The sequence below is a fragment of the Phalacrocorax carbo genome, chromosome Z, assembly GCF_963921805.1.
Source record: "Phalacrocorax carbo chromosome Z, bPhaCar2.1, whole genome shotgun sequence".
NCBI lineage: Eukaryota > Metazoa > Chordata > Aves > Suliformes > Phalacrocoracidae > Phalacrocorax > Phalacrocorax carbo.
Window position 1 is genome coordinate 40,792,086 of NC_087548.1, and position 12,461 is coordinate 40,804,546.

Genomic DNA, 12,461 nt, shown 5'->3' on the forward strand with positions numbered 1-12,461 from the left:
AGTTGTAGAGAGCCATGAGGTCTCCCCTCAGCCTCCTCTTCTCCAGGCTAAACAACCCCAGCTCCCTCAGCTGCTCCGCATAAGACTTGTTCTCCAGACCCTTCACCAGATGTGTTGCCCTTCTCTGGACACCCTCCTCAATGCCCTTCTTGTACTGAAAGCCCCAAAACTGAACACAATATTAGAGGTGCGGCCTCACCAGTGCCGAGTACAGGGGCACGATCGCCTCCCTACTCCTGCTGGCCACACCATTCCTGATACAAGCCAGGATGCTGTTGGCCTTCTTGGCCACCTGGGCACACAGCTGGCTCATGTTCAGCCGCTCTCAACCAGCACCCCCAGGTCCTTCTCCAACAGGCAGCTTTCCAGTCACTCTTCCCCCAGCCTGTAGCGTTGCACGGGGTTGTTGTGACTGAAGTACAGGACCCAGCGCTTGGCCTTGTTGAACCTCACACAGTTGACTACAGCCCATTGATCCAGCCTGTCCAGGTCCCTCTGCAGAACCTTCCTACCCTTCAGCAGATCAACACTCCCACCCAACTTGGTGTCATCTGCAAACTTACTGAGGGTGCACTTGATCCCCTCATCCAGATCATTGATAAAGATACTAAACAAGACTGGCCCCAAAACTGAGCCCTGGGCAACACCCCTTGTGACCAGCTGCCAACTGGTTTTATCTCCGCTCACCACAACTCTCTGGGCTCGGCCACCCAGCCAGTTTTTTACCTAGCAAAGAGTACACCCTTCCAAGCCATGAGCCGCCATGTTCTGTGGGGGAATGCCGTGGGAGACAGCGTCAAAGGCTTTACTGAAGTCCAGGCAGACAACATCCACAGCCTTCCCCTCATCAGGGGCTGCTTCTGCACCGCCTGGCGGTAGGCGGCGCTCCGCGGTGCCGGCCGCGCCCCGCGGCAGCAGTCGCAGCAGAGTCGCGCCCGCACCCGCTCGCAAAGCCCTGCGCGGCCACCCCGCCTCCCGCGGCCGGCGGGGGCGGCGCTGAGGCGGGGACGGCGGCGCAGCGAGAGGGGCCGGGCCGGGCGGTGCTGGCGGCGGCGGCAGGAGGAGGAGGAGGAGGAAGATGGTGGCGGCGGCGGCGGGAGGAGCGGCTGGCTGCTGGGCTTTTCGCCCCGCTCTGCGTGGCCGCCCCCGCTGGAGCCGCCCGGCCTGCTAAGGAGGCGGCGCGGACCCGCACCAGGTGCGGAGGGGCCGCGTCCCCCGGGGAGGACCGCGGATGGGTCGGTGGGTGCCCGGGCAGGGGGCGGCGGTTGTCCAGGGAGCGGGGCGGCCCTGCCCTGCACCTGCCCAGGCGGCGGGGAGCGGCAGCAGCACCGACATGGATGTCGCCTCGGCTCCAGCCTCCGGCGGGCAATTACCTGCGTCCGCTTATTTTATCTGTTTAATTATTGTATTTAACGTTGGTGGGATTTGCGTGGAATCTGCGTGGATGCTGCGTGGAGCTGTGCATACTCTGATGCGCTGGTTTGCTGGGTTTGATCCCCACCCCCCAGCATCATTTCCATGGTGGGAAGGAGAAGGGGGGCGGGGGGGATGTGGAGGTTTTGCAGTCGCCGATCGAGTGGTCGCGGTCGCAGCAGGACGGGGAGCAAAGCCCTCTCTGGCCCGGGGTGCTGCCGGGCTCCCTGGCCGTGCCCTGGTTTGCAGGAGGGGACCCGACGGGGCCCGGATCTTCCAGGACTGTGCGGTGCAGCGGGTTGCCTGTTCTGCTCTCCATCTCCGGGCTGGGGGCGAGGCGGCATCTGCTACCATCACGTCCTGGTTTCAGGAAAGGGAAGGCGTCTTGATCTTTTCTTCCCGGAAAAGCAGTTTGATATACCGATTGCCTAGATCACCGTCGCGGTCAATGCAGCCCTATGTGCTGCATCTGCTTTCTGGAAAGATCAGTGTTAAAGGGAGCAATTTCTCAAGACTTGTTTTATTGCCATCATCTATGAATCTGCCTTTTAAGAGAGGTGGGAGCTTGGGCCTATGCTGGAAAACCACAACGTCTTTTTGCTTTCCTTCGTTGTAGCTTTTTTGGGCTGTGGAATTGCGGTTTGCTTTAGAGAGCGTGTTGCAGATCCGGCTGTTTTCATAGCTGCTGGGGAACTAGAAGGCAGTGATGTTTGCCTGACTCTGCATATATTAAGAGTGAGCTAATGTGGGTGTAGGGCAGATCGGGCATGTAACATTTTTATTGTCTTGGACATACATCACGTTACCCCAGCTGATAAGAGTGCACCCAGGTGGCTGCAATTTTGCATCTGCTCTGCGACTGTGACCGGTGGGGTCCCAACCAACTTGTCCTGGAAAATATTCCAGTCATAGTACTCCAGGTTCTGCTGCATTGCTGTTAAAATCTGGAGCTGCTGCACCTGTCTTTGCAGCCCATGACTGGAAGAAGCATGTGATGACTGATTTTCCCGAACAGTGACATAGAATGTGCTTATTGTCTAGGTGCTACATTTTAGTGGTATGCAGATATCTAGAAGTGAGATGCATGTTTGCCTTTTGCTCTAACGGTGGTGGGGAGAGGAAGGGTAGACTGCCCAGAAATGCTGCTTGGGAGTGAAGAGCAGTTACTGTTTAATTCTGTGCATTTGCCTGTATTTGTACTGAAAAATTAAGTGTCCAGTAAATAATAATAATGGAAGACCACAGGAAACTCTGCAAAAGCAGAAAATTTAGTTTGCTAATGCACCTTGGGACGGACATTGTGGATGTCTAATGAGTGAAATGTAAAGTTGACTGAAAGGGAGCTTGCCTTCATTGGAAAATGTGATCTGAGATTGAGGGATGTATGAGCTTCTAGGCCAAACTGATTTCTACAAAGTTAACACCAGTTCAAGGTTGGCTGTGTAGTATGAATTGTATAATTCATTGGTCTAAGTTTTCTTGGATGTTTCTAGTTGTAGCTTGAAGCGATACTTTTATCTTACATGAAGGCGTTGTCCTCACGTAAAATAGCAAATTTTCTGGCTACTAACTGGCTGTCTTCTAACAGATGCAAGGCCAGCCTTTTGGAAGGCTATTAAAATAAGGGTATTCACAGATTAGCCCTTTGATTATAAAATGTAAGAATGCTGGAAAGGTGATTTGGTGCATCCAGGTGGAGAGAAAGATAATTATGATGTGTTGGAGAGGAGGGAGAGACACCAAAGCTTTGTAGGAGAACTCTTTTTGATTACTTAATATAAAATCCTTTTCACAATTTATTGAGTTAATAATATAATTTCAGTTGTTTGTTTATGATAAGTTTGCAACTCCTTACTTATTGGGAAGAGTGCAAATGCATTCCCAATTTTTTATTTGTTAAAACCTCCTCTGTGTGTTTAAATCATAGGAAGTAATGCTTTAGAAGAAATTCTGTGATGCTGGATATGGTGGCGTGGTGGATGACAGAGATAAAAATCTTGGTGTAGTCTGTTGTGCCTTTATTCTTGTGGAGCAGGGAAAGTGGGTGTGGATTTTTGAAGATAAGCCTGAATATTGTTTTTACTCTGTGTGGATGTAAAAACTCCATAACACTTTGAAATCAGGGTCTACTGATTTTGAGGCTAAACTTTGTGTCATGTGTCTAATAAGCAACGCTAATCAGAAACCTGAATTCTTTGCATATGAGATTTGAATGGATTTTAATTGGACCAGGAATTGGCTTCTGACCTCATCAATACCATTTTAAGTCACAGTTATATACAGTGCTTATGTTCTTAAACTTAGAAGGCCTGTGATATGAGGATTATGTGCATCTTTGAAACACAGTTAACCTTTCCTTTTTCTAAGCAGTGCCTACTGTGCTAGAGCAGACATGAAAGACACGTGGGTGCAAAGAAACAGAATCTCCTGTTTAGCTACTTATTTTGTATTTTTAAGAGGCCAATGTGGGTAGTCATTTGCAGTGGTTTTGTTGTTTGGCTTTAGGTTGTCTCAGTGTGCGGTAGTGTTTATGGCAAACAAACAGGAAAAACTAATAGTAAATCTAGAAAAGGTGTCTGGGAAAATACACACTGCATTGGTTCTGTGGTGTTACTGCAGGTATGTGAGCTTAGGGTTAGTATCCAAAACTAATGATGACGTTAAGAAGAAAAGAAATTATAAACTAAACTTCAGAGTCATCAAATAGGCAAAACACAGGAAAAATCAAAGAGAGAGCTAAAACTTTTAACTTGCATCTCATGGCCTAGACACTTCAGACCAGATTCAGCATTTTTCCCTTGGCACGTGAATTGTCTGCTATTGATCATAGCTGTTCTGGGTTTATATGTGATGTGTGGAAACCGGACTCCACAATCTGTAAGACTGTAAAGTAGGTATGTTTATTCAGCGCTGGGCAGCATGGGGGGTAGTCCCACCAAAGTCGTGCGCTCCAGAGTGGTAGTCTTGGATTTATACAGTAAAGCATTACATACACATGAGGTTTCCCAATATGCCTATACATATGCATGACCTTTCCCTGCTTTGTATTAAAATGAGCCTAAAGGAGTCATTTCCATAAATCTTTCCCAACTGCTGTTGTGCAGTGCCTCCTGGTGGTGGTGGCAGGGAGTCGTGGGGATGACTATTCCTCTTCTTCACCACTAGTAACCCCTTGTTTTTGCGCAGACTGGGTTACTCTGGGTTCTTGACCGGACTGCAAGGTTGGTTTAAGGTGGTTCTTGAGACAAGTTTCTGTCCTTATCAAGAACTTGTCCTTTGCTGGGAGATTCAGGGCCTCCTTGCTAATCATTAGTTTCTGTCCTTATGAGGAACTGTCCTTTTTTGAGAGGCTACAGGACTCCTCGTTTCAATCATCTTGCATCATAGATAAATATTAGGCAGTAGAGATAAGCAATAGTTAAACTTTTATAGTTATGATTTAAAGCCCCTTCTTGTATGAGATTATGAATTAGAAGAATCAGACATTTTCTCTTATGCTCAAAAAATAAATAATAATAGAATTAGAGATGCTTCAGATAGTTTAATACATGCTGTCTACAGGCAATGTGGCTTGATTAGTTGAAGCTTAACTTTGAACAAGATCCTATTACTGTAGGTTTAAGTCAAACCTTGATGTTCCAGTAATGGATTTTTAAATGTTTTTCTGGTTTCACAGAAGGTGAAGATTCCTGCTTAATGAGAGATCTAGCAAACAACTCTCTGGTCATTTATTTCTGATACATTGCATGTAATATGTATTGTATAGGGGTTAAAGGTTTCTGAAAAACAGATTGATTGTTTTTGCTTCATAGTGTTGATCGATTTGATAAGCCAGCTGCTCAGAACAGTGTGATGGTATTTTTCTGTTTCCACTGCATGAGACTGTGTTTTTCTAGAAAAGCTGCATGTTTGCTGGTTTACTGAAGGGGCCTAGGGAAACATCTTTATTCAGTGCTTTCACATGCATGGGCAAATAGTGATGATAATACCTGTTCTAATTCTGAAGAAATAAATACAGCAGCAGAATAACAGGTACATGGCAGCTGTGGATGGTAGAGGACGTAGCTGAGGATACTCTAGGACCATAGGATAGTATTTTTCCACTAGAACCTTTCTGCTGGAGAGGGTCCATCTTGACATGAGGGGAGGAGTGGGAATGGGAGTGCAAATCTGTTTCCAAGGAGTCAATAAGGAAATGCCACTGGGAAAGTGGCATCTCACCTGGATCACCGTATTGTCCTTACAGGATCATGCCCTACAAGGTGTTCCCTGTGCTGTGTTCTGTCAAATTGCAAGTACTTGCTGGGAGAAGTTTCTATCATCCAATAAGCCTGTATAAGCAACTGTTTGTGGATAAGCAGCAGGGAAACTAGTGAAAGAAATGGATTACAAGTATTTTAAAAGATAAATAGTCTAGGTGAGGTAGACCACGCTGGGAGCCTCTGTTTTTGCCATTGCCTAGCAAAAGGAGGAGGAGATATTCTGTGATATTCTTGGATTATCTGTTTGGTCTGCCAAATCTTGCTTATAAGCCAGAGATTAAATATTACTTGCTTCTTTCTTTTTTTAATGAGCACTTCAATAAACGTTACTTTCCATAAGAAGGTGACCACCTTGTCACTTGTCTGAGGAAAATGTGAGAGTAGGGAGTGAGAGACTTCATTAGAAGTCTGTGGGTGAAAGTGACAAATGAGCAGCACATCCATGGAATTTAGGCTGCATCCTTTTAGTGGTATTTTCTTTTTTCAACTAATTAAACTCTCTGAACCTCTGTGGCACCCTTTTTATGTATTAAGGGCATCCGTGCATGAACTTGATATTCAAACTTCCAACTCTAAAAAGATGAGCTCAGATCAGGAAGACACAAGGACAGCACAGCCACAAAGTCTACAAAACTTGGCCATCTGCTACCAAGATCATTTGAGAAACTACCCTACATTAACTTGCTTTTGCTTTATTTTTTCCATGCTGGGGATGTAACCATCCAGGGGAAGAACTGCCTTTCTGTATGTGTGTGGTTGAGGTACTGGTTTGATTGATAAATAAGAGATACAGGTTTGGTGCCCTATATTGACCTGAATAAATAATTTTTTTTTTCTCTGCAATTATTTTAATTTTCGTACATAAGAGAAAAGGTTTCTGATCATTCCTCTTCCGGTGGTTGTTCAGATTTATTTTTTTTTAACAAGAAACATATTTTGCTCAAAAATTGGTGTTTGGGTGGGCAAGAGCTTAGGGGCTAGGTAAAAGAAGGTATGTTTAAACAGAAGGAGGAGTTCAAAAACCCAGAACATAATGAAAGATTTAAAGCATGTATGAATATGACTTTTTTTCCTAACATATGCTTAGGTTATTTTAATGGATTTTAAAAATTTATTCTGATACATGAGTTGCAATGGCTTGCTGACAGTGTTACCTATACCATGTATTTATATGGTATCTATTCTGATGGGACTTTGATCGTGTTTGAAAGCTTGGTGCTTTGGAAATCTTAAACATAACTCTTCTTTAGACTAATTTAAATTAGAAAAACATTTTTAAAAGAACAACTGAGAGTAATATCTAAAAAAAAGCTCTTGCCAGAGTGGGAGAAGGAAGCAGAGGGTAAAAGCTTCTCGGTCCTCCCCAGTCTAATTTAAGTAGAATGCTTTAATTAACATTCTTAAAATCCAATGAACAGACAAAATCAGTAGTTTTCTATATGTTGGCTGTCTCAGGTGAATTTTGGGAGAGTGGGTACTGCCTCCACTGTTGAAAGAGGGGATTGGTATGTTTTGTGTGACGTGTGTGGGTAGCTGAGGGTTTTTTTTCTTTTCTTAACAGCTTTCTCACACCAGCTTTTTTATGATCACAGAGTTACTTGAGTTGGAGAGGATCCCTACATGCCACCTGGTCTAAGCTGTACTCAAATTGGGTGACTAAGGCAAGGGCTGCACATGCCTTGCTGGTAGCTCTTGGCTTAACTAAACCATGAAGTTCAGGCGCCAAAAAGCCGTGCATCTCCTGGGTTTCACACACAAGAGCATGCAGAAGGCTTTGCTTACCGTCCCATGGGGATGAGGCACGGCTGCTGGAGGCAAGCCTTCTTCCAACCTGCCCTCATCCTCTGCTGGCCAAGCCACTACGCAGACTGCTGCTTGCTCTGCCGGTGCTGTTGGGGTGATGGGAGTGTTGGGGTTAAGAGCATCTACTGTGTGAGGGAAACAGTGATTACCTCCTGATGGGTAGTGGATTTCAAGTCTGTCTTCTGGTAGTCATTCTGCCCAGGAAAGGGCTGAAATGTGGGTGTATTTGCTGGATTAGTTTATCCAGTGACCTGATAATTTTTTCTTTTTTGTTTTTAAATTGAATTTTTTAAGATGATCAAAATGGAGAAAAGTAACCTCCAGAAGTTTAGAAAACATATTTTTGTGTTAAATTATGTTGCAACAGTTTAAAAATTAGAGCACTGTTTTTAAAAAATGAATGATTTATTAAGCAGCATTCCTACTTATTATGTGTTTTGCAGTTACCTTTTACCTAATGAAGAAAATCTCCCCCAGTAACTTTGCGGTGAGCTGACAGGGTGATAAATAGGGATGAACTCAGGGTTCTGCTCTCGCTCAAGAATTATCTTTGCTTGCTCATAAATGATTAATGTAATCCACTTAAGAGATTGCCATGACATCATTCAGGTTTTGCCATGCTTAATTTTATTTCATAACAATGAGAAAACCCCAAAGTCCTTGAAAGCTGCGTCCTGCAGGGCTGTGCTAGGGCTGTGAGGAGCAAGGGAGAGACATTTGAGCTTGATGCTTTCTTGGCAAGGAGTTGGGCATGGGTCAGAAGGGACAGCACTGTACTTCAAAACATCGGCTCTGTGTTAGCTTCAACATCCAGGCTTTAGGGTTGTATTTTGAGCGTTGTATCCTTTGGGCCAAACCAATTTTGGAATCAGCAGTTTTAGTTACAGCTCAAGTTGAGTTAGGGACTTAACACACTCACATACCTTTTTATTTCTTTACCTAAGAAAACTCTAAAGACTGAATGTCTTTATTTCAGCTTAGGTCAAGCTGCTTTTGAATGTAAATTTAAAGGTAATTAAGGCAACAGAAAAAATATCTTTAGGAGTTCAACTCCTAAAGTAACAGCTAAAACAATTTTAGGAGTTACGCACATTTAATGCTTCAATATACAATACATTGAAACATGTTCTGGATTAAAATCTAACTAGTTTATTAGAAAGAACTAGTATTGCTTGTTAGCTGCTGACTTGATTATTTCTGGGTTTGGAGCCAAGATATCACAGCCTCTTGAGCAAAATTTTTATCTCAAGGAAAGCCAAATAAGTAAGCTGGAAGGAGAAGAGAAGAATAAATTGGTTAGGACGTCTATAAGCTGCATGTATCACAGAATGGTAGGGATTGGAAGGGACCTCTGGAGATCAACCCCCCTGCTTGAGCAGGCACACCTAGAGCAGGGGGCACAGGACTGTGTCCAGGCGGGTTCTGAATGTCTCCAGGGAAGGAGACCCCACAACCTCCCTGGGCAGCCTGTGCCGCTGCTCTGGCACCCTCACAGGAAAGAAGTTTTTTCTCATACTGAGGTGGAACTTCCTGTGTTCCAGCTTGTGCCCATTGGCCCTTGTCCTGTCACTGGGCATCCCTGAAAAGAGCTTAGACCCATCATCCTGACACCCACCTGTTGGGTATTTATCACTGCTTATTTTAGATAAAAAGTAGTCTCAGTAATGTGTAATACTTTGGGTCATGTTGGTTATCGCAGGTGACACGGAGCATCACCTATTGCCTTCTGCTGCACTGGTTGTGAGAGTGCCTGTGTCCCTGGGATCCAGTTGTTAGCTGTCATTGACCAGGAATAACAAAACATTTCCCAGAGGAGATCTGGTTGTCTGTCAGACAACCCCTCAGGATAAGTTACCCCCGATAGCCAGTAGAAGCATTTTGAACCGAATGGCAATGTGGAAATGCAGTTGCATGAAAAGTAATAATAAAATAATAAAAGTACAGTCCTAGCTTTTATACAATTAATATTCATGTAGTTAATTTTCAAAAAAGTACTAAGTTCTCTACCCCAAAAATTATTCCCTTTTTGGTGATTCTCTAGGAATTAAAACTGTGGTGAACAACTTTTTTGTGCATGGAGCAAAGGCAATTTTTATATGTCGTGTTTCTGGTGTGCAATTTTCTTTTTTTAAAGTTACTTTTTCTTCATCTTTATCCATGAAGATAATGACTTCTTAGGTAGAGGTCCAAAGATATTTTTGATTTTTTTTCCCCTCCTTCCAGTATATAACTATGTTGAAACCTGAGCATTTCACAACTCAATTTTGATCTGCAGTGTTAAACTGTGCATTATGGTCTTGTAAGTAGCAGCACCCACAGGCACTGTGGTGCAGGTTTATATACATACACTAGATATGCTCTGGATAACAGAAGAGCACAAACACCAGTAAGGTAAAAGTTCCTTTTCTATTAAGAAACTGCACTTCATTTATTTGGAAAAAGAAGACTTTTTCAGCTGCCTGTCCGAGAGCCTTGTGTTTTCAAATGCCAGAGTGTGTTGAACAGTGACTTCAGGGCCATTGGACATTGGAAACACTGAGGGATGTGTACTGTACTTTTGCAGGTGTCTTATGTCTGAAACTAGAGGGTGGAATTACCAGAAAGATGTTCACAGGATGGGGCTGAATAATTCAGGGCTTCTTGTGATGTGAGAAAGGTATTTTTTCAGTCAGTTAAGGTACTTCTAAAGTCAGTCTGAAGGTTTAGTAATCTTATGAACTGCAAGGACTTAGTAACAGTACACAAAAAAGCTGTTACTGTTCAATTTTTATAATACTCCATGTCTCAGTTATTAATGCTTAGTGTGTCAAAAACTCAGACACAACCCCCTTAAAGACTAACTTCCTCCAACTAGGTGTACATCTACTGTCACTTTATTTACTCTGCCTGTTGAAGACTTTCCCTCTCACTGATGTATAACAGGAATCCTGTGGCTTCACGGCCTTTCACAATAACTCACACAGTTATTATGGCATAGTAGTATGCAAACCTCGGTGGCATCTTTTTTGTGTTGGCTTTTCAGATGTAGTGAGGCGCTGAATAGCAGGCATACCTGGTAATCTGGATAAAACTCACTGCTTTAATGGCTCTGAGAAGAATCCAATGAAGTCTTTGGGGGGATTTTGTTGGTCTTCACCTGGCACCTGAGGGGGTTCATGGTAGGGAGAAAAGATGTGTTTGCAAATACAAAGTCATTAAATCTTTCAAGTATGAAGTAGTGTGCTGTGAAGTCACCTGTAATTATTCATATTTAGTTTGACAGCCTGGGACACCTGGCTGAAATGCTGCTGGGTTTTAGAAAGGAAGATTCAGCTTGCAGAGAAGAGGTGTGTCACTGCAGCTTCACTGGAAACCCATCTGTTTTCCACTGGTGCCACCCAGTGAGGAAGAAACCACTCCTATGGTCAAGCTGTCCAGCAGTAGCAGTTTACAGGTGACATGTATTCATAGGGGGGAGAATATGGGAAAAACAGGAGTCTAGTTAATTTTTTTTTCCCCCCTAAGAAGACAAAATGGGATGTTGAAAATGCAAAATAGTATTGGTCACCTGTTAAGGCAGTGTCAGTGGAGGTTGCACGAGGTTGGTGGCAGGAGTGGATTATTTAGGAAAAAATCAAACTTGCCTGAGACTTTCAGTTGTGCATAGTTCTGTGTTCACTCTGGTCAAACTAGCCCTTCCTGAAGCCTTGTATGCACTGCAGCTTTGTAAATGGTTTCAAGATCAAGACCAAATTTGACAGTTAGTTTTGACTAAAGTAAGTGGAGCAGTGGTTACACTTTAGTAGGTAAGTAATTATCAATATAGGATTTTCCATGTTGGTGCCTGTTATTGCTCTTTAGAAGTTACATCCTATTTGGAGAAGAAGAGTGGGGAAGGGAGGAGGCTTTGTGTAATTGGGGCATCCATATGGTGCATTTTGATGACACAGCATGTTATTGAGTTATCTCATACTTGCTGTAACCAAGCCAATGCCAAATATATAACAAGGACTTAGCACACAGTATAAAATGGACCTGCTGTTGCACCTGAATATTATATATTCAGACTGTTATAGTTCTTGTACACTTGTTTATTTACTGAATCTTGTTGAAGGCACCCTAAGATCCCATAACCAGAGCTATTTATGAACATTGTTCATGAAATACGAACTTTTTTTACCAAGAGGAAGGAATCCCCCTAAAGATCTCCACCATGCTTTTGATATCCAAAGAGCAAATCTGGCTGCAGTCCTGTCTAAAGAGCAAATGTATGGATCAACATGTTAAGCTTCAAGGGTGCAAATCTGGAAGCCATTTTCTGCTGAGGAGAGACAAAAGCCTTAGAAATTTAGTCTTTTGGTCTGTTACTCTTCAGCTGTGATATATTTTCCCCACAGGCAATGGTTTCTGAATTCTCTTTTAGTGGCTCCCGGATCTGTTCTTGCTGATATTTGTAGCTTACCAAGCACTGACACAGAGAACTGATGAGAATTTTGACACTTTCACTTGTGAGGAGGCATTTCAGTGTCAGAAGCAAGCACAGAGTAAAAATAAACCAATTTCAATTTGCATTTTATGAGATGGTGGTGGTATTGTTGACAGTTTTTGTCTGGGGACCCAGGATGGTAGCAGTCCTTTATTTGTATTTCCAGGATTATCTTTATGATCGCAGATTCTTCAGTCTCAGCCCCAGGTACCTCAGAGGAAACCTTCCTGTGTGCTAGTTATAATTTTATTTTTCCTGTCCCTAAGTGTAGCATGTGAAAATTGAATTCTTTCATGTAAGGCATAGCATTGTCATCCTTCAGCTCTATCTGCATGTGCATGGCGCTTGTGACAAGGTCTGGAAGGTAACCTCAAATACACATTTTATTTTGCATCTGGTGTGTATCTGTTCTAGTTTTGTTGTGGGTACATTGTATTTTAAATGCCTTTGAATTGTATGTGGTGAGGATTTAATCCTCTTCTTTTTTCTCTAACCTCCCATCTGTGTGTAGTTTGTAA

At 43.4% G+C, this 12,461-nt stretch overlaps 1 protein-coding gene across 3 annotated transcripts in view; it reads left to right on the plus strand.

Moving 5' to 3' along the window:
* Nucleotides 1–917: 917 nt before the first annotated feature.
* APBA1 (amyloid beta precursor protein binding family A member 1) overlaps nucleotides 918–12,461 on the plus strand; it is a 115,911-nt gene continuing 104,367 nt past the window's right edge. For 2 of the 3 annotated variants that reach the window (XM_064438269.1, XM_064438271.1), the window contains exon 1: nucleotides 918–1,195. The gene's annotated coding sequence lies outside the window, so the exon portion shown is untranslated. The remainder of the gene's footprint in view (nucleotides 1,196–12,461) is intronic. The other variant, XM_064438270.1, reaches the window with a different exon arrangement.